This window comes from Lissotriton vulgaris, chromosome 1_2, assembly GCF_964263255.1.
Source record: "Lissotriton vulgaris chromosome 1_2, aLisVul1.2, whole genome shotgun sequence".
Taxonomy (NCBI): domain Eukaryota; kingdom Metazoa; phylum Chordata; class Amphibia; order Caudata; family Salamandridae; genus Lissotriton; species Lissotriton vulgaris.
The window spans coordinates 8,988,511-9,009,568 of record NC_141686.1 but is presented as its reverse complement, the minus strand read 5'-3'; the positions used below and the strand labels follow the sequence as shown (position 1 = coordinate 9,009,568).

At 41.6% G+C, this 21,058-nt stretch overlaps 1 protein-coding gene across 2 annotated transcripts in view; it reads right to left on the bottom strand.

Annotated features, from left to right (window-relative positions):
- The window catches only part of PRR5 (proline rich 5), a 583,537-nt gene that overhangs the window by 434,634 nt on the left and 127,845 nt on the right, over positions 1-21,058 (bottom strand). For both annotated transcript variants that reach the window (XM_086952735.1, XM_086952737.1), the window contains exon 2: positions 960-1,071. The gene's annotated coding sequence lies outside the window, so the exon portion shown is untranslated. The remainder of the gene's footprint in view (positions 1-959; positions 1,072-21,058) is intronic.

Here is a 21,058-nt window from a genome sequence, read left to right as displayed (position 1 = left end):
CTATGGTCTTGATAAAAAACAGCACACACCAAGGAGAGCAGTCCACTAGCTTGTGAGATTCCTTTTTGATTCATAACTTATTGATCAACAAAAATTATATTCCCCACCACTGAATATGCCTGACCTTTCTTCCACCTGTCCTACTAGAAAGAGTTTTATTGATATAATCCTTTCTTGCCAGGACTTCACATTCAGCATATACAATCAATACTCTTTTTAGAGGACTATGATTTTTACAAATTGAGGACACCCACATTTTCGGATGCTGTTTTAATAAAAGGCACATAGGTGACAAGTGAGGCTGGGTTTGAGGTCAGATACCAAAAATATATCATACTGATTTACTCATGTCATGCAACTGAAAGGTTAAGTCACAATTAAGAAGAAAGCCACAGAAAAGAATGATAACCTTTAAAATAGGGAAGACAGTGATGTGACCAAAGACCCAGAGTAACAAATAATGGCTTAAGATGCATGTACTATAAGGGGAATTTGTAGAGTATTCCATTTATTGCTTTTTACTTATTTGTTTTTATAGAATGGACCTAGCCACAATATCAGCAGAGCACCATACAAATAGCCACATGCCTAACATTTATCAGTACAATTTGATTTTCTCTACATTAGCTACCCGAGATGTGGATGTTGCTAGGCTATCGGGTAAATTCTTCAACTACAAATTTATAGGTCAATTTTTACTGAAAACCTAGTGGTCCAATTGCATGTACTTTCCATCCTGTTATACATTTGTTGCTTTAAGTATTCAATGGTTTTAAAAATGTGGTGCACTTGTATATTATATAAAATGTCTATTACACATTGGGTGGTTGTACATTAGGTCAACAATTCATCCGCAAACCATTAATAGTAGCTGCATGTTTGTCACATTCAGTAAGTTAAGTAGCTCCATTCTCTTACAAGTGAAGCATGGGGTTTTAATTGATGGGCAGATAGCTCACCTGCTAAACGTATCCCAAAAAAGGTGGGGAAAAAAATATCTTTGCGAAGGTCGTGCAGAGTGATGTTCGCAGCAGTCGTAGTCAAAATGTAAAATGGACAATAGATGCTGTTCTGAAACGAAAAAAAAAATAAAGGTTTAGGGTTAGTTCGTGGCTCAATCTTAAATATTATAAGATGGCAATCGATACATTATTTTGCAATATGTCAACCAATGAAAGTATGTCGTAGCTTGATTCCAGGTGCAAAGGAGCAGGGGTACAATCAAAGGGAGAAGCTTCATACTGACTTATAATACTCCCCAGTAGTTGGGGACACACCTCCTTGTGTAACCAGTGAATTACAGGTGTAATTTAAATTAGACTGTTGCCTGCTCTAGAACAAAACCAAGATCCATATTTCACCTGTATATATATATATATATATATATATATATATATATCCAAAAGTAACGGCGTTCCTCACGAGCACTCAGACAAGGACCACACAGCAAACCACAGGGTTACCAAGATGATAGATTTATTCCTCCATAAATCACGACGAGATTTATGGAGGAATAAATCTATCATCTTGGTAACCCTGTGGTTTGCTGTGTGGTCCTTGTCTGAGTGCTCGTGAGGAACGCCGTTACTTTTGGATATTGATTCCGGCTGCTCCGCCGGTTCGAGCCACACCCACGAAGGCGAAGGGTTGCAGTAGGAGCGTTGTCGAAGTGAATATATATATATATATATATATATATATATATATATATATATATATATATATATATATATATATATATTCACTGAGAAAACTATAGGTTTCAGATATGTTATAGTTAGGAATTAGCATTTAAAAAACCTTAGAAATTCACTGAAAAAAACCCATAGGTTTCAGACATGTTATAGTTCGGAATTAGCATTTAAAAAACCTTAGAAATTCACTAAAAAAAAAATACATAGGTCTCAGGGGCGTTATAGTTAGCTGGACATTTCACTTGTACAAAACTATTGAAATTCCTCCGTTATAGTTAGTTCTACTAACTATAACTCGCGCGCCCGCAATCCACTGCTGATGATGTCACATATTACATCCAACATTCTATTCCAGAGTTACGGTGCTGACTAAACCCTTAGAGAGAATTCTTGAAGCAAACCCTTGGCAAACCCAACTTAACTTAAACTGCTACTTACTCCCTTCCATGTATTAGGCTTAGGTCCGGTACACTGGGGTAGGCGTAGTTAGAAACACCAGTTGAGTACGTTAGTCAAATGTATATATGAATGTATATATTTTATTCTTTTTAACTATCGTATGGCTAAGAAACCATATTAATGCTTTTACAGTATTATTTCGCAATACTCCTTTTACTGTACGCACTTTTTATAATAACAAGTCTTGCAATTGTGGCAATTCATTTCTCTTGCATGAGAAGAAAGACTGTTCAATAAATAATACCTTTTATTGAAAACGCCCGTCTCTCTATTCTCTGCATACTGGTGAAAGTAATCTGCACAACTGACTGAGTGAAATAGCCGTCTATTGTTTCACACGACTCTAGAGATTGACTCCTATTCTGAGGAGCAAAGTTGTCATGTTTATGCGGTTGTTGGAAAACTGAATCCCTTCTTGTCTGAGCCAGGGAAGCGGAACACTTCCTATTCAGTCAAGAAAGTTTCCAATGACCTCTGAGCTAGCTGGTACAAACCCAATTAAGTTTAACATAGTCAGTAGAGACCTAGAAGACCGCACTTCTACGTCTACACTGCTGTTTATGTTATTTCAATGCGCAGGGCCTATAGGGAAAATAGGAACTACACTACATCATGACATGGTCAGTGACATTACTGATGACATCTCAAATGACATCACTGATGACATTATCCACGTTACAATCTGATACACCTCTTCATACACTAGTTTAACCTTTCAACACTCATATAATATGGAGTACCATATTTGAAACCATTGACACACCAATACACGTTTCTACAAACCCACTCAGTGATTCCTACACACACACATCTAAACACTTAAATATAGATTCTCTCGTACATGCTAACAAAGATCAATAGAACATTATTAAAAATACTTATACATCGACATAACACACCAGCACACATCCTATTCACTTATGCAGCCACCTTATCACTTTTCCAAACAATTGATCATACTTGCATTTACTAAGCTACACACTTTTACTATCTATATGAATAAATAAAGTGGTGTTTGTATCTCATACTTAGTGTGTTATAAAATCACTAGTACAAGTATACAGTTTTTGATACTGTCACTCATACAATCACAGAGTCTTAAGTATACTTATTTATAAACAACTGTCACATACACTGCCTTTTATATTTCTACTTTTTTGAACATGTATCATTGAGAAATATATTTACTCATCAGCACACCCATAAAGAGATTCACTCACCCAAACAAGTGTTTCCACGTGCAGTCTTAACCTCATATACCTACTAAATCAACTATTTACAGATCTTTGGACAGTCACACACCTCCCACCCAACCACACACACATTCATTCATTCATTCTCCCATACAAAGTCACTTAACTAATTAATAACTAATATAGACTTTCACATAGCTAGGAACCAAGTCATGTAGTAGTTTACACAACAAGAGATGCAGTGAAACAGATATTCACACATTTTAATCACTATCCCACATATTTAGTGAGACACTTTAAATTAGTCATTTAGACAGTCAATCTTCTGCTACTAAATCCTCCATCCAGACAATTATACATCCACTCAGTCTTCAATGTAGATTGCTATATGTATAATACTTATTCAAATATCGAACTAAACCACATTCAATGGAGGAGGTCATCAGTTATGTGATTTGAGATTTCATCAGTGATGGCACTGACCATTTCATGAATTATGTAATACGTGACATCATCAGCAGTGGATTGCGGGTGCGCGAGTTATAGTTAGTAGAACTAACTATAACGGAGGAATTTCAATGGTTTTGTACAAGTGAAATGTCAAGCTAACTAGAACACCCCTGAAACCTATGTTTTTTTCAGTGAATTTTCAAGGTTTTTTAAATGCTAATTCCTAACTATAACACGTCTGAAACCTATGGTTTTTTCAGTGAATTTCAAAGGTTTTGTAAATGACCATTTTTAAATGTATTAATTGTTATATTTATTTTTTTGATACTGATTTACTACATTTTTTTAAAACTATTTATTTTTAGATGTTTTATTTTTTAAATTACATTATACATTACAAAATATACTTTCTCAGAATGAATTACTTTAGTTTAAATACTTTTTAAATAGGCAATAGACTTAAGTACAGTAGTTACAGTTGTTGCAATCGGGAACACAATTTCAAACACAATGCTACATTGACCTCAATGTGAATTTCTAGTTAAATGCAATTAGTTACTTTATGGATTAATTTTCTAACCACAGGACTGGATCCTAGATTCAGTCCTGGTACATCTCCTGTAAACAGTTGAGTAAAAGCGTTTTGGTTACAGTAGTGATTTTTAAGGAATATTATTGTATTTTAAAAGTTGACACCTAGAAATGTTTAACATAGAATCACCAATGTTATCCTATGGGAGGAAATTCACTTAGCAGGTAAGTAGTGTTATCATTACTTTTTCTTACTCCGTGGTGGATCCTGGATCCAGCACTGGTGCATCTCCTGTAAACAAGTGATAGAATGCGTTTAAGTCATATAGGAGATTTTTTAGGAAGATTTGTAGTTTGTGAAAATGGACACTGAGAAACTTTTCTGGTGAAAACCAGACAATGGATTCTTATGGAAGGAAATACAAGTTACTGGTAAGTACGGTTAGAACTGCTTTGCAGGGTCAGTGCTGGGCTAAAAGATGCAGCACTGGTTCTCTCCTGATAACTGGTGAGTAAATCGGAATTTGTTGTTTGGGTGACTTTAGGTGAAGATTTTAAAATTGCAAAACCCCACACTTAGAAGAATTTCCAAGTGAAACCAGTCAATGTTAACCTATGTAAGGAAATTCAAGTTACTGGTAAGTATGGTTAGAATTACTTTTCAAGATCAGTACTGGTCTCAAAGATGCAGCACTGAGGTCTCTCCTGATAACAGGTCAGTAAACCGGAATTCGTAGTACATCCAGTAAGCACCACAGAGCTGCGTAGCAGAGAGATGTAAAAAGGGGCACGGCCTGCACCACCTCTCTGCAACACAGTGCAGTGGCGCTTACTGGAGGTACTTGGTGGGCTAGTTGGCCCCCAGGGACCCTCAGGATTGACAAGGAATTAATTCCCTGACTTAAACTGGGCCACAGGGTGTGTTTGCACACATGTAAACTCAGGCCCCGCCCCCTCCCTTCACCACTGTGAAAACGCGCCCGTGGTGCGTTTTAATTTGGGGGATTAACTCCCCTTGAATACTGAGGGTCCCTGGGGTGCAACTAGCCCACCAGCTACCTCCAGTAAGCACCACAGAGCTGCTTTGCAAAGAGGTGTAAAAAGGGGCGTTGCCTCAGAACACCTCTCTGTAACGCAGCCCCCTGGTGCATACTGAAGGTTTCTGGTGGGCTAGTTGACCCCCCACACAGGATATGTAAATCTTAACAAAAAAAAGCCCCAGGGGTGGCAGTCCCTGGGGCTGCGGGGGGCAGTATGCTCCCCAGCAATCAAAACTTAAGTCGAGGGTGGCAGTCCCCGGAACTCTAGGAGGGGGGGTTATTGTGCACCCCCCACCCCCCCCCATTATACAGACTTTTGCCCCAAGGGTGGCGGTCCCCCGGGCAGTGTCGAGGGGGGGTTGGGCTCCCACTTTTTTTTTTTTAATCAAGATGCCCCCGAGATTCGGCCCCCCGGGAGCTAATAACTAATATAGCGCGGGAGCCTGCGCTTTGTTTTTTTTTTCCTCCAAGATCCAAGCACCTTGCGTGGATTTTGCCAATTTTTTATTTTTTTTTAAAAGAAGAATTGTTGGGGCCTTGGGGGTACTTGTGGGACCCACTGAGCAGGCCTAGGGGGTTAGGGGGTTTCTACCCTGCCCCCTTTTCGCGTTTTGCATGTTTTTTAATAGGATCCTGGTGCCTCGGTTCCTGGCTGCCAACACTTCCTGATTTGGAGTGATGACAGCCAATTAGAATACAGCTCGTGCACGGCAGGGTGCGCTCAGGATGCACGGATCCTGCGCGACCATAGATTTATATGTACTTTTAAATGTTATTTTCTAAGGAACTACTGAAGGGGTTTACACCATTTAAGCAAAAGGCACGAGTCTGAACTAAGGACTACCTTGTTGCCAAATTTGGTGTAATTCCGTGCAGCAGTTCAAGCTGTAGCCGCGTTGAAAGGTTCCTATGGAAAATTGCATGGGGAAAACACGTTTTGGGACCCCACTTTTTTCTCAGCCCCCACTCACCCAGAGCCTTTCAGGATAGGAGTGGACCAGAGCTGGCCATTAGTTTTGAAAATTTCGCAAAGATTCGTCAACCGGCGCGAAAGTTATTCCAAATAGAATGTTGTGGATTTCCTATGGAAAATAGGTCCTAACTAGAACTACCTACTGGCGACCGCCAGTAGGTAATACATTATATATATATGTTTATAGAGTACGCAACTGTGGACAGGAGTCCTGGCGCTAGACAGATGGGACATACAAATAAGAGTTCAACCTATAAACTTACAGCTGCAAAGCCAAGTTTTTGGTTGTTTCCGGAGTCTAAACAAGTTGATTTCAGAAACAAAGGTAAAGAGGAATTTTGCTCCGGTTTTCGCCTGTCAAATAAGCAAAGGAGCGACCACCCTGGTACATTTGACTTACTGATGGAACTTGAAGAGAGCGAGTACAAGGGAAACAAAATGCACAGATAGGACAAGAAAGGAAAACCAAGATCATGTATAGCCTTGAAACTTGTACATAGACTTTTAAAAACAATCCGCTTCTTCACTGGCAGCCAGTGAAAACTTTGAAGAAGATGAGCAACTGAAGAGTACTGCGGGAACCTCCAAGCCAGCTGTGCCGGATTACTCTGAATGATTTGGGGATGCTGGGTTGTATTCTCCATGTAAGAAATCCGATATTTTGGGGTGCGCGACTGCCCACTTCACAGAACAATCACAGCCCTTATCAGGGTGAACCCTCAAAGTCACTAAATTAAGCTGAGCTCAAACCCTGGTATGTGTGGCACAGAGCAGACAGACTTAATTTATGGAAATGTGTAAAGTATTCAGTACCAAAACAGTAATAAAATCAAAAACCAAGCCATAAAAACCCAAAACCAACTTAGAGTAAAATGACACCAAAATGACAAAAATCTAATAACAGGAACTGTAAATATTATTTTTTAAAGATGTGAGGGAAAATAGCACCAAAAAGCACAAAGCACCCAAGATCGTTTAAGATCGTAGTGGACAAGGACCTAGGTGACATTATAGGCCAACTGGAATAGAGAGCCAGTCTGATACACCAACCAGGTTCAACTCAAAATGGAAGTCAAAATTCTTCAGCAGGACAAGGCAGCAGAATCTTACTGAACAAGTGTTTCTAATGTCTGATTAGCGTTGCACAAGGTCCTGCTGAAGCCATTGGATTTCCTGGGAAAAGCTCAGAGCAGGAAAAAAGTTCATATTTTGCACTTTTGACACCTTTGCCTGGTCAAGAGTTCTACTTTGAGACTTAAGTCTCTTTTTCAGAGCTCTGGATTCTCCAGCAGGGCAAGGCGGAAAGCTGGCTGTATCCGACAATGGGTTCGACAAGGCTGGATTCCTTTTCACCGCTGGGAAACCGCAATTGTAATGCTGTCTGAACTACGCATGCCATTACAATGAAAGCTTAAAAACACATGCTTCCTTAGTACGCATGCCTTCAACAGTTTTTCACCACAACCTGCATTTACAACGCATGCCATTACCACAAATGAATGCAAGTACAAATGTAAGTGTAATATATATATATATATTTTATATATATATATATGCGCCAAACAATTCCCACCACTTCGATCACTTCCGTGTTCCGGCGAAGAAGGAACTCAAACCACCACAGCAATTCAGGCAAGATTTTAGTTTATTTGCATTTCCCGCGCAGCCAGTGCTTGCGGGGACTTTGGCAAACCCTTTAACACTTTTTTTGCATGCGAATGGCGGCGGCCACCCACTTGGGTTTTACCGAATCACCAGTCCCAGAGAGCATTGCTTCAGGTTTTACACCTGTGCATAATTACTGAGGGTATTTACTGGTGTCTGCAGCTTGCCGTCATGTCACATGTGCTGCCACTGAAGAGGGCGTCGGCCCGAAACGCGACTGGCAGGAAAGGGACTCTGTTCGCAGCTCACGCCCTTGCATCAATTCCTACCTGCAAGCAAGTGCTTCCCCACCTAGCGGCAACTTTATATATATATATATATATATATATATATATATATATATATATATATATATATATATATATTCACTGAAAAAACCATAGGTTTCACACCAGTTATAGTTAGGAATTAGCATTTAAAAAACCTATTAAATTCACTGAAAAAACCATAGGTTTCACACCAGTTATAGTTAGCTGGAAATTTTACTGATATAAAACCATTGAAATTCCCACGTTATAGTTAGATGGACTCACTATAACTTGCGCGTGCAATGCACTGCTGATGACATCACATATTACATCACTCATGACATGGTCAGTGACATCACTCATGACATCACTGATGACACCATCCAGTGAATGTGTGTCTTTCTGAAAAATAAATATATTTTATATATGTATAAGTAAAAGTTGATGGAAGAATAAATGTTTAAATAAGTGTCTAAATGGATGGTTTTTAAAAATGGATTGGTTAACTGGCTTAATAAGACATCATCAGCAGTGCATTGCACGCGCAAGTTATAGTGAGTCCATCTAACTATAACGTGGGAATTTCAATGGTTTTATATCAGTAAAATTTCCAGCTAACTATAACTGGTGTGAAACCTATGGTTTTTTCCAGTGAATTTAATAGGTTTTTTAAATGCTAATTCCTAACTATAACTGGTGTGAAACCTATGGTTTTTTCAGTGAATTTCATAGGTTTTTTAAATGCTAATTCCTTTGTATATCGAGTTTCTAACCTTTTTTTTTTTTACAATTTGCTGTTTTTTTTAAAGTATTCATGGTTTTTTTTTATAATTTTTTTCTTTTGCGCTCTGGGTGCGCGCTCCGGGAAGCTTTCAGCTAAGCTCTCCGGTAAGCTTTTCCGTGAGCTCATCTGAAAGCGCACCCAGAGCGCAACTGTCGTTCGTGAAAAAAAATATGAATGAAAAGTTAATAATAATGCAAAACATTTCGTACCATACAAATAAAATTTGTTTTTTTTAATAAGGAAAATGATTATGCATTTCTATAAAAGATTGATGACGTCACTTCGGCGCGCAACGTAAGTGCCCTCGGAAGCGCCTACGTTCGCGGCGCATAAACGCACGCAAAAGCGCCTACGATCGCGCCACGTTTGCGCCCCGGAAGCGCCTACGATCGCGCTGCGTAAACGCACCGGAAGTGCTCCGGAGCGCGCAGCGTAAACGCGTCGGGTCATGTGACCCTAAAATAACACTTTTCATTGGTTGCTAACAGTTTTTTTTTTACAATGAATGAAATCCCCACCCATTTCCTTCACTTCTTCTTTCACTTTTGTGACTGAAAGACCTGCCTTTTTTGCTGTTCCATATTCCTGGATTAATCATGGCTGCCAGACCATCCAGCAGTGAAGATGACTCCAATGATTTCATTGATGAAGAGCCTCCTCAGCCGAAGGTCAAAGAACATTTCATCTGGAAATTTTTTAAGTTTCCACCAGACCAGAAGAAGGTGAATGCACCAAAAGTAGAGTGCAGGATCTGCAAACAGGTCCTGTCACGGGGTAACCCCCCAAAAAAATACTCTTTTGGCAACTTCACCATGATTCGCCATGTGGAGAGGAGGCACCCCCAGAATTTTGCCCGGGAAAGTGTCAGGGCTCTGGCACAAGAGGTTCCCAGAGATGGGGCCTCTACATCAACAGGAGGAGCAACTTCTTCTGGGAGAGAACAATCGCAGGAGCAGGTAGCAAACATACAACCTGCATTTAACCATGGGGTCGTCAAATGCAGATACTGCAATCAACTCCTCACCTATGGGGAGCAAAGTGTCCTGCTCATGGTTCGAGCATTGGAGAACCATCGCTGCCCTTCCCACCCCTAATTTTTTTCTTTTCTTTTTGCTCCTGTTGAGCAGTTTCCATTCCCTGTTTTTGTTCCTGTTCAGTTAAAAGAAGAAAACCAAAAGTTCTTTTCAGAACTACCTCCAATTCTCATCAAAGAGCTATATTCTTAAAAAAATGAAGAGTAAGTGAAATATAGTGCATTGATAATTGAAAGGAGAATGAGTAAGAAAGAACAGAAAGGTATGAGAGGTGAAAGGAAGTGAAGTAGGAGGAATGAAAGAAGGTGAGTGTTAGAAAAGAAAGTTATGACACAGTGAATAAACTGGAGGCCTCATTTCTGAAAAGTGACGCATCGCTACGTGAAAACAGCGATGCGTCACTTTTCTGGACGCACTCCTTATGACATTCCAGATATGTCATATTTAATATATGACTAATCAATTCGCAAGGAGTTACAGATATGTCAGTATTTCTGACGTATCTGTAAACACAAAAGTAACGCATTGCAGGAGTGCGTCACAAAAGTGACGCAACTCCAGTAATGTGTCCTTTCACATGGAAAAAGCACCATGTGAAAGGTTTGCTGTGAAGCAGGCGCAAGATTTTGGCGCAACAGCATCGTAAAAGTGACGCACTGCGTCATTATTACCAAGCTTTTTGCAAGGAACACCCCCTCTGCATGCATTATACCTGACACTATTTTTTAAAAAGTGACGCATCTAGGTACATGGGTCACTTTTTAAAACTCTGCGCCACATTGTATCTGCATCAGGTATAATGTATGCAGAGGGGGCAATCCCTCGCAAAAAGCTTGGTAATAACGACGTACTGAAATCTATGAGATTTCTCTGCGTCACTTTTAGGATGCTGTTGCGTCAAAATCTTGCGCCTGCCTCGCGTCACTTTCATGTTTACAGATATGTGAGAAATACTGACGTATCTGTAACTCCTTGCAACATGATTCATCATACATTAAATATGACACATCTGGAATGTCATAAGGACTGTGGACAGAAAAGTGACGCATCACACCAGCAGTGTAATAAAATGTGCCTCGTTGCACTATATTTAAAGGATGCAACAGCATCCTAAAAGTGACGCAGTGAAATCTCAAACATTTCACTGCGTCGCTATTACAAAGCTTTTTCTGGGGGAACACCCCCTCTGCATGCATTATACCTCACGCAGATATAATGTGGCGCTTGATTTTAAAAAGTGACCCATCTACCTAGATACGTCACTTTTTAAATATAACGCATCGAGGCACATTTTTTTACACCACTGGTGCGATGCGTCACTTTTCTGTGCGCACTCCTTATGACATTCCAAGTAACGCATTGCTGGAGTGAGTCACAAAAGTGACGCAACTCCAGTAATGCGTCCTTTCAAATGGGGAAAGCAGCATGTGAAAGGTCTTGCCTCAGTCTAACACCTGCTGTAAAGCAGGCACAAGATTTTGACGCAACAGCATCCTAAAAGTGACGCAGTGAAATCTCAAAGATTTCACTGCGTCGCTATTACAAAGCTTTTTGCGGGAGAACACCCCCTCTGCATGCATTATACCTGACGCTATTTTTAAAAAGTGACGCATCTAGGTACATGGGTCACTTTTTAAAACTCTGCGCCACATTATATCTGCGTCAGGTATAATGTATGCAAAGGGGGCATTCCCCCGCAAAAAGCTTGGTAATAACGACGTACTGAAATCTATAAGATTTCTCTGCGTCACTTTTAGGATGCTGTTGCGTCAAAATCTTGCACCTGCCTCGCATCACTTTTATGTTTACAGATATGTCAGAAATACTGACGTATCTGTAACTCCTTGCAACATGATTCGTCATACATTAAATATGACACATCTGGAATGTCATAAGGAGTGCGCACAGAAAAGTGACGCATAACACCAGCAGTGTAATAAAATGTGCCTCGTTGCACTATATTTAAAAAGTGACGCATCTAGATAGATGCGTCACTTTTTAAATATTGCATAACAATGCGCATTTTTTTACACCGCTGGTGCGTCACAAAAATTGACGCACAGGAGGCGCAAAACTAACAGCGCAAGGCCTTCATAAATATGGTCCTGGATTTTCCCCGTGCTTCGCCGGTGCGCGTACCATGCGCTTCTCCCGCGCAAAACGAAAAAAAATATTTAATGCCCTGCAGGACCCTATTTTAGTCCCTACATCAAACCTAGGGGGTCAGAGGGGGTCTACTCTTCCCCCTTATGGTCATTTGCCCCTTTTTTTTTCAAACCCCTTGTGTCTCGATTTTACCGAGACACAAGATGGCGGCCGCTCCAGACTGTTTAGAATGTTTACAGACACCCAAGAGCCAATCAGCTTTCTGCGCGCAAGTCGCGTGTCGCGCCAGGAGCGCACTCAAGTGCGCGCACCGGAGAGCGCCTATAGATATATATATTTTTTTGAACCTAAATTACTCAAAATCCACTGGAGCACATATCTTGAGACATAGCAAAGGCACATCGGGCTACCAGTCCCTACAATTTTGCCAAGTTTGGTGTAAATCCATTCAGCCGTTCGGGCTAAAAGTGAAATTGACCGCCCTATGGAAATTAACATGGGGAAAATGCGTTTTGGGACCCCCCTTTTATCTCGGCCCCCGCTTGACGTATCCCCCCCAAACTTTCAGGGAAGGACCGGAGCTCGACGAGGCCATTTTCAGGAAATTTTCAGGCAGATTCGTCAACCGGTGCCAAAGTTATTCCAAATAGAATTTTGAGATTTAACATTGAAAAAAATCCTAACTATAACTACCTACTGGCGACCGCCAGTAGGTTATATATATATATATATATATATATATATATATATATATATATATATATATATATATATATATAAATAAATAAATAAATAAATAATCGGTCGCCAGTAGGTAGTTCTAAGTAGGTAAATGTTTCCATTAAAAAAGGGTTTTACGACTTGGCTATTAATTGGCACCGTCTGGCAAATCTTTGCAAAAAAAAAAATAACAATTGTGCTGGTGAATCTAGTATGTATGGAAAGTTTCAGGGTGATCCGTCAAGCAGGGACAAGAAAACCAGTGGGTCAAAACAAGCGTGTTTCCTATGTTCATTTCTGTAGAGATTTTAGGCACGCCTACAGCCCAACCCACAAGAAGTCATTACACCAAATTTGGCAAAAAGGTAGCTTTTGGTTCAGAAAGCACGCTTTTTGTTATTTGGTGTAAATACGATGAGTAGTTTGAGATATTATACAAAATTGAAATTGGTATATCCAGGGTCACGAATCCTTCGCAAATAATAACTAGCTTGTGTCGATTGGCTGCTAAAACTTCAACCAGGAAGTGTTGGCAGCCATTTAGGACTCAGCCAAAAAAAAAGGCCAAAAAAAAAAAAATGAAGAGAGTATCCCAACTCCACCAGGGTAAAGTTTTCTTTTTTAATTAAAGGCAACATTTGTGAATATTCGCAAATATTGCAGTGAATAGAAAAAAAAGTGCAGTCTCTTGTACTTGTTTTTAATGTAGCCCCTGGGTGCATGCAGAGTTTTTTTGTTTTGTTTTTTAATGGAGGGTGTGCATGAAGTTCCCCCACTTTCAGGGGCTTATTTATGCCCCTTGGGACCATCACCTGCCCGGGGGTCAATTTGAATTAAAATTGTTGCAGCCTCATGGACCCCCGACGGGCCCAGTGGACCACCACCTTCCTGGGTTGTTTTTTTATATATAAATAAAAAACAATAAAGAAAAAAGGAGGGGGGTTGCACAGACCCCCTCTCCTAGAGCTTTCAGAAGCACCAGCGACCACAACCTCCCCGGTGCAAATTAAAAAAATGAAGAAGGGGGTCCGTGCGGAGCCTGGCCCCGGGGACCACCCATACCACAAATAATCTTTCAAAAAGAGGAGGGGGTCCTCCTCACGGGACATATATGTCGCCGAGGACAACCATCTCACTAAAAAGGGTTTTGGAACTCACTGATACAAATATTACAGTAGTCTCAGAGGAAAGTTCGGGTTCACTGCAGAAATGTTTTTAAAAAGTAGCAAGCAGCTTACCTTCCCAAGCAGCTTACCTTCCCGTTTACGGCTTCATAAGAGGGGGCAACAGAAACAGCAAAGAGAACAGGAAGAGAGTTATTAAAGAAAGGTGTAATTATAATGGCAGGATGATTCAGATATGGCACTGTGAAGGAACTCAAGGCCCATAGCTGACAGTGCACCACTAAATTAAACCCCAAAGGGTTCACCGTCTACCCACAGTTTAAGCTCTCCCTTGATAAGGTTTTTCTGGGCAATATACTGGACATATATATGGAGTTTTAAGGTATTTTATCCAGGAATAGATGAGGTCAGTAGACGACAGTTACAGGGTTGTAGAATCCTATCACCCGATGCCCAAGAGATATTGTTTGGGGTACAGGATCTCTAGTTTGTTTTGACCACTGGGCAAGTAGGGCAGACCTAACCCCCACCCCTCTGTCACATATCATTCAGCTGCCAGTTTACAGTACCACAGCATGGATCTGTGAAGAGTATTGTCTGTAACTAAGGCAATATGTGCTCCCATATTTAGAAGTTGCTCTAACTTGTATATATAGTTCAATAATTCAAAGTCTTTATGGATAAGTGCAGTGAGCTCAGCTTGCATTACTGAGTATTCCACTATAAAAACCTGCACCCACGTTTGCAAACTGTAACAATTTGAGGATAATTATAGCTTTCTAGAATGCGCCCCGACTACATTTATATACATGCATAAGACTGGACATTTTTTTTTAATTAAAAATAAAACTTACTCAAAAGAAATCTGCAACTTGAAAACATTTCTTGCCAAAATGTTTCACAACATTAAATACCATTTCTCTGATGCATTATTTAGTAAACCAAGTTGGAAGCTTACCAATATTTTTTTTTTTAAATTACTAATTGGAAATGGTCTAAATCATAATGGGCAATGTTAAACCATTAGGAGCTCAAATCTTAAAGAAGTCTCAAATCTTAAATGGGCCTACATTTATAGGTCTTTGCATTGGTGCTTATTAATGAGTTTTGAGGTTTCACAGAAGTAGTCCTGGAAACCGTACTCCTCACAAACATTTGATAATCGCATTTTGGTAGGAACACATACAAACGCTAATTATTGCTCATGCAACATCCTTTAGAGTGACGGCAGATTCCCTTTTCCTACACTCCGTTTTGTCCACCCTGGAAAAGGTTTTACTCCTGTCTGGTGTTATAAGAGATTGGTAAAGAGTTTATGAATTCCCTTTAAACATGTCATTTTGTGGGTGAAGACACACTCGTGGGACATTCCAACTCTACAACTATTGCTTTCTGCCCACTTTCAGACACTTTATGTAGATTTGCGGAAAGATGGCAAAATCAAATCCTAGATAGAACTCAAACCCTGATCAAATATGAGCTATTGCATAATCAAAGAGGATATTATTCGAATTTTGATATAATGAGAACACTGCCATATTTTGTTACCTTGCTGCATTGCACCAAAAGGGGCAATTGGATTTTTATTTTAACTGGACATGTAGACTTCTGAAGCAGCCCATCCCTTAGGCAAGTAACTGTTTTATACAATGCCACATCCCTGCAGTTGGCATAAAAAATCTATTCAAGTGACAACACATCACAATGCCTGACTGACTACACACCGGAAGGATGAAAAACGTCATTGACTTCCATGCAATTTAGCCAAGTCAAAAAGCACGGCCCTCCTTCGGGTTTCCTGTTTTGTAAGGATGACCTTGCATCAATTTAGAATTAAGTCATCAAAGGTCATAACTGAGTAGTACTTGAACCTATTTATTGAAAGTCAGCCCAAGTAGGTGATGTCCAGTCCAGATTTGAATTCTTGTGTTTCCAAAGCAGGTTAAATCCTGTGCACAAAAGACTAAGTAAACATATATGTTTGTAACAGAAATGTGGGAGAGTTTTTTTATTCTGTGCATCTGGAACGCACCCAGGAAGGCAGGGTGAATGCAAGCAGAATGGAGGCTGTTGCGTTATCTACCCCACAGCAGTCAGAAATACTTTGCATGCTCGCGGTAAATAGATTTGCTCTCAGCTGTCAATTCAACAAGAGTTTTTGAACGTCAGATGTTCTTTAGAAGGAATGTAATCCTAAAAAACCTTGGATTAGGATTAAGCCTCATTATACTGCAAGCAAAATAAGGGATAACTCGGGTAGGTCGGATATGAATAATAAATATCGGAGATTGGCATATTCAGATTTGAGTTAATCAGCTTAACCATGCATGCAATGCGCTTTTGCTGTAGAACCCACCGTGTGTGTGGGTTTCACCTCCATGCATGCCAGTGGCTACGTCCGCATTTAGTGGGAAAACGACTCCAGGAATTAGGCGCCGACATCTGATGTAGCCTACTGTCGGAGTCACAATCCCAGAAAAGCCAAATGAGCCCCCAACCCTTCTGAGCTCCATAAACAGAGTCTTTAATCTCGGTAATAGTAACATCTGTTGTTTACGGGAATTATAAGCGGCAGGATCGTGGTATGCAGCGCTATACATTAACCACTTATACTTTTTTTTCTCAAAGAAAGTGATGGGGGCATCCTACGTATTCCTCGTCCACAATATAAATAAACTGAGCTTTCTGGATACATTTTCATTTTAAAAGATGAAGATTTGTTTTTTGACGTTTCATTTTTATAATCGCGTTTCCTTTGTCAGACCTGCAGCGTAGATTTGTCGTCACGTACAATAATGGCTTCCCATTTAAACACATGAACATTTTCTTGCCTGCCAACACCCATAAAAGAATGATTTATATTCCTTGAAAGCGGAATCCCTAAGGCCAAACAACCATTAAAACACTTCAGCAATGCGAAAGGCGTGCAGCCGGCCACCTCTCGTAGAACGTCGCACAGCGCGTTTTAGTTTTGTTTTCTTCTTCATAATATTTTATTGGCATTTCAAGGAAGTATAAACATTCTAGTGAGGTACATAGCTCTAAAGCACAAGCTGACAGCGCGGAAAAGTCCTGCTAGAAGCGAGCACAGAGAAGCATATTAATCTAACAACACGGCATCCAATCACTGCGCCTCGTACTGTCAATTCCTTGTATACCTGTCCCACCCCTCTCCCTACTTCCCAATGTCCCCATCGGTGGGAGCTATCGCAACCCCTACAGTACAATGTAAACCCAAAGCATCCCTGGCAATTTTGTAGCCCCCCAACCAACCAGAGATATTTGAGCAGACACGCATACAACCCTATACCAGTGAGTGAGCCAGCGATTAGCACCCAGGTAAATTAGTGCCCTTGCTACATTTCTTGGATATATATCCTAGAACTGTGACGAGGGCACTAATTTACCCGAGTGGCAGCACCCACTCACTTGAGATATGTGAGCACACAAACATACAACCATATACAAGACCGGATTTAGGAGTATTGGGTTAACCTTCCTTTGTGTATATTCTAGATTACAGTTTGGGAAACTGAGGGTTCACCCCAAAAAGTACTACTCACTACTTATTGTTGATGCACTGCAGTGATGGGCAGAATTTTAGTGTAAAATTGGGCATCATGTTCAACAAGGCTATAGGTTGCAACAAGGGGGGTACTGGACTGTTCCTGAGCGTGACTAGAGGGAAGATTAGTTGGCGTGACCAAAGGTGTGGATTTGACACCCAAGGGCATCCATTTTGTTGGATGGATTGGCCTCACACACCCCGAAGGATGTCATGCTTCATCATCGGCGGTTGCTCCTCGTCGGGGAGGCGGTGCAATCCCCGACGGGCTCACCTCAAAGAGGGGCTCTTTGGCGGAGATCTTTTTCCAACTGCCTTATGGTGAGGTGCGGGTGTGTGGGCAGGGTGGTGTGTGGTAGTGAAAAAGGGATATTAAAATGTAGCTAAGGGTACCTGGAACGAACTTTATTCAGGGGGTCCCTCGCTGCAGTTAAAAACAGGGGGCTAGCTCACTAGGAGTCAACGAGTAAATTCAGGTGAACCTAGATGGGGCTAGTAGTGTACAACGGTCGACATGTTTCTCGCGGTGGGCTGTAGTAACCCGCGATTCATCAGGACCTAAAAAAGGTGATTAAACCACATGCTAGTGTCATGTGTGGGTTTGTGTTTGTATTACCTCTGTGTTGGTTGTCCTATGCCTAATAGTTAAGAACTAACTGCCACATGAGGGGTCGGCGGGGTGAGGCATCGACGGTGAAGGGTAGGTCAAGCAGCTGGGGCGCAGGAGACTGGAGTTTTGACTATTTGACTCATCCCTGATGCCTCACCCCGCCGACCCCTCATGTGGCAGTTAGTTCTTAACTATTAGGCATAGGACAACCAACACAGAGGTAATACAAACACAAACCCACACATGACACTAGCATGTGGTTTAATCACCTTTTTTAGGTCCTGATGAATCGCGGGTTACTACAGCCCACCGCGAGAAACATGTCGACCGTTGTACACTACTAGCCCCATCTAGGTTCACCTGAATTTACTCGTTGACTCCTAGTGAGCTAGCCCCCTGTTTTTAACTGCAGCGAGGGACCCCCTGAATAAAGTTCGTTCCAGGTACCCTTAGCTACATTTTAATATCCCTTTTTCACTACCACACACCACCCTGCCCACACACCCGCACCTCACCATAAGGCAGTTGGAAAAAGATCTCCGCCAAAGAGCCCCTCTTTGAGGTGAGCCCGTCGGGGATTGCACCGCCTCCCCGACGAGGAGCAACCGCCGATGATGAAGCATGACATCCTTCGGGGTGTGTGAGGCCAATCCATCCAACAAAATGGATGCCCTTGGGTGTCAAATCCACACCTTTGGTCACGCCAACTAATCTTCCCTCTAGTCACGCTCAGGAACAGTCCAGTACCCCCCTTGTTGCAACCATTGCCACGGGCACACACTGAGACTGGACCTTCCACTCCCTTGAGTGGTAATTGGTGCCCTTTTGATCTAGCGATCTACCTTCTCCCCTCTATTTCAAACACAACAAGGCTATAGGCTCAGAGGAGAATTGTCTGATGTCTTTATTGGGTTTGAGGATAAACTGCTTCGCCCATGGAAGGAGACACCATTCCCGACTTGGTCCAGTAACGGAACAGGGACATAAGCTTCGGCACTAATTGGGAGGAATATGCTTTATAGAGTTGGGCCCTAAAGCCATTGGGCCCAGAGTTTTATTTGGTTCAAGGGATTTGATCGATAGCCTGACCTCTTCAGGAAGAATCAGAGAATCAAAGGATACTTTTTGAGCCTCTGTTAATTGTGGGAGCTATGTACGGTCCAGGAAGATCTTTCCACTGTCTGATGATGGTGAGGACCCCTTACAAAGCTTGAGTAAAAACTGCGTAACTCCTCTGTCCCCAATCAATGTGACCCCAGAATCATTTATCAATTCTTTGACATATTCTTTCTCTCTTTTACCCCTCAGATATCTAGCTAGGAGGAAGCCGACTTGTCACCTGCTACATGAGTGTTTAAGACAAAGAGAAAGTTTACTGTTACTAGTGTAGTGCATCCGTAATTGGCTCGTGGATGTCCTAAGGGCTCGCGTGATCCGACAGGAAGGCTGACGCCATCGCTCGTCTTCCAAGTCTTTGATCTCTTGCTCTAATCAGTGCATCTCCAGTTTGCGAAGTCTTGTGTCTTCAGCTCAAATGCTATAAAGCGTCCCTGCCTTCAATGCATTCCAGACCCCTGTGATCGGGACCTCCCATCCTTTGCTATGTTCAAAGTACTCAGTTACGTGCTCTCCTAGCTTGCCTTGAATGATCGCACCTCAGCTTAAGGAGATGTGTTGCCTCTAAATCCCCACAGGTCTCCTCATTCTCAAGTTGAGGCACACCATGACGGGTGCATGGTCCGAGACCAATATAGGATCTATCTCTGTAGATCAGATCCACCCCATTAGGGAGTTGCTCACAAAACTATTTACGAGTGAGTGCGGTGGAATTGGGACTAGCATGTAAAGGCCGAACATGTAGTATTAAGCTTTTGCCACGTGTCCCGCAAGCCCAGATCAGCCAGGGTCTTTTTCAACTTTTAGAAAAAGCACCAGCATGTGAGTCGTGTCCCTCCTCCCGCTTTTTGTGGTGGTTCTATGACAAGTTGAGATCCCCAGTCTGGATGAGCTCTCCCTGGGCCTCCCCAGCCAGCCTTTCCAGAAAACGTATCAAAAAGGTATCCTAAGCAGTGTTAGGAGCAAACAGGGTGGAAATCGCGCGAGGCTGGGCCTCAAGATCCCCCACTAGAATAAGAAACTTACGATCTTGGTCTGTGATCACTGTTGACACACACTATCAGAGGGAAGTTGGGCCTCCATATATGGCACTCCCCTTTGTTTAGTGGTTGCAGAGGAGTGGTAACTCGTCGGGAATGCCCTATGCCTGAAATTCCCCTGGTTCTTGTATAGATGAGTTTCCTGGAAGGATATCATGCAGTGTTTCATAGTGCACAACTAATAAGTGAGATGCTATCTGGAAAGTTTCACCCTTGAATGTTAAGTTATCTGTAACATTGTTAATTTTTGAGCAACAATCTTCACATGTAACAGGGCAGGTGTATGGTTAATGATGATCGCTGTGGTGGACTTTGTATTGATATCTCTCCCCAATAACCAATCATCCTCGAAAACAGAACAAAACAATAACAACCCAAACAAACTGTGAGAAGTGTATATGTATGATACCCGGATGGAACAGATTCACCCCCGAGGACCAGCAGGTGGGGACATCTATCGCCCCCGGCCCTTCCGGGGAATGTGCAGGGAAGCCCTTCCCCCTTGCCCCCCCCCCCCATTGCAGCACTCCCCAGACCAGAAAGTAAGAGCCAGTTGAGGCTATTCCACAGGAGAGAATTTTGTGGAAGGAGGTCTCAGAGCCGTCTCTTGACTGCTAGGATTGGTTTCAGTTAATCTTAAACTCATTGCGTATAATCCGGAAATATTGAGATGGGTTGACCCTCAAATCACAACAGCCCCTTTGTG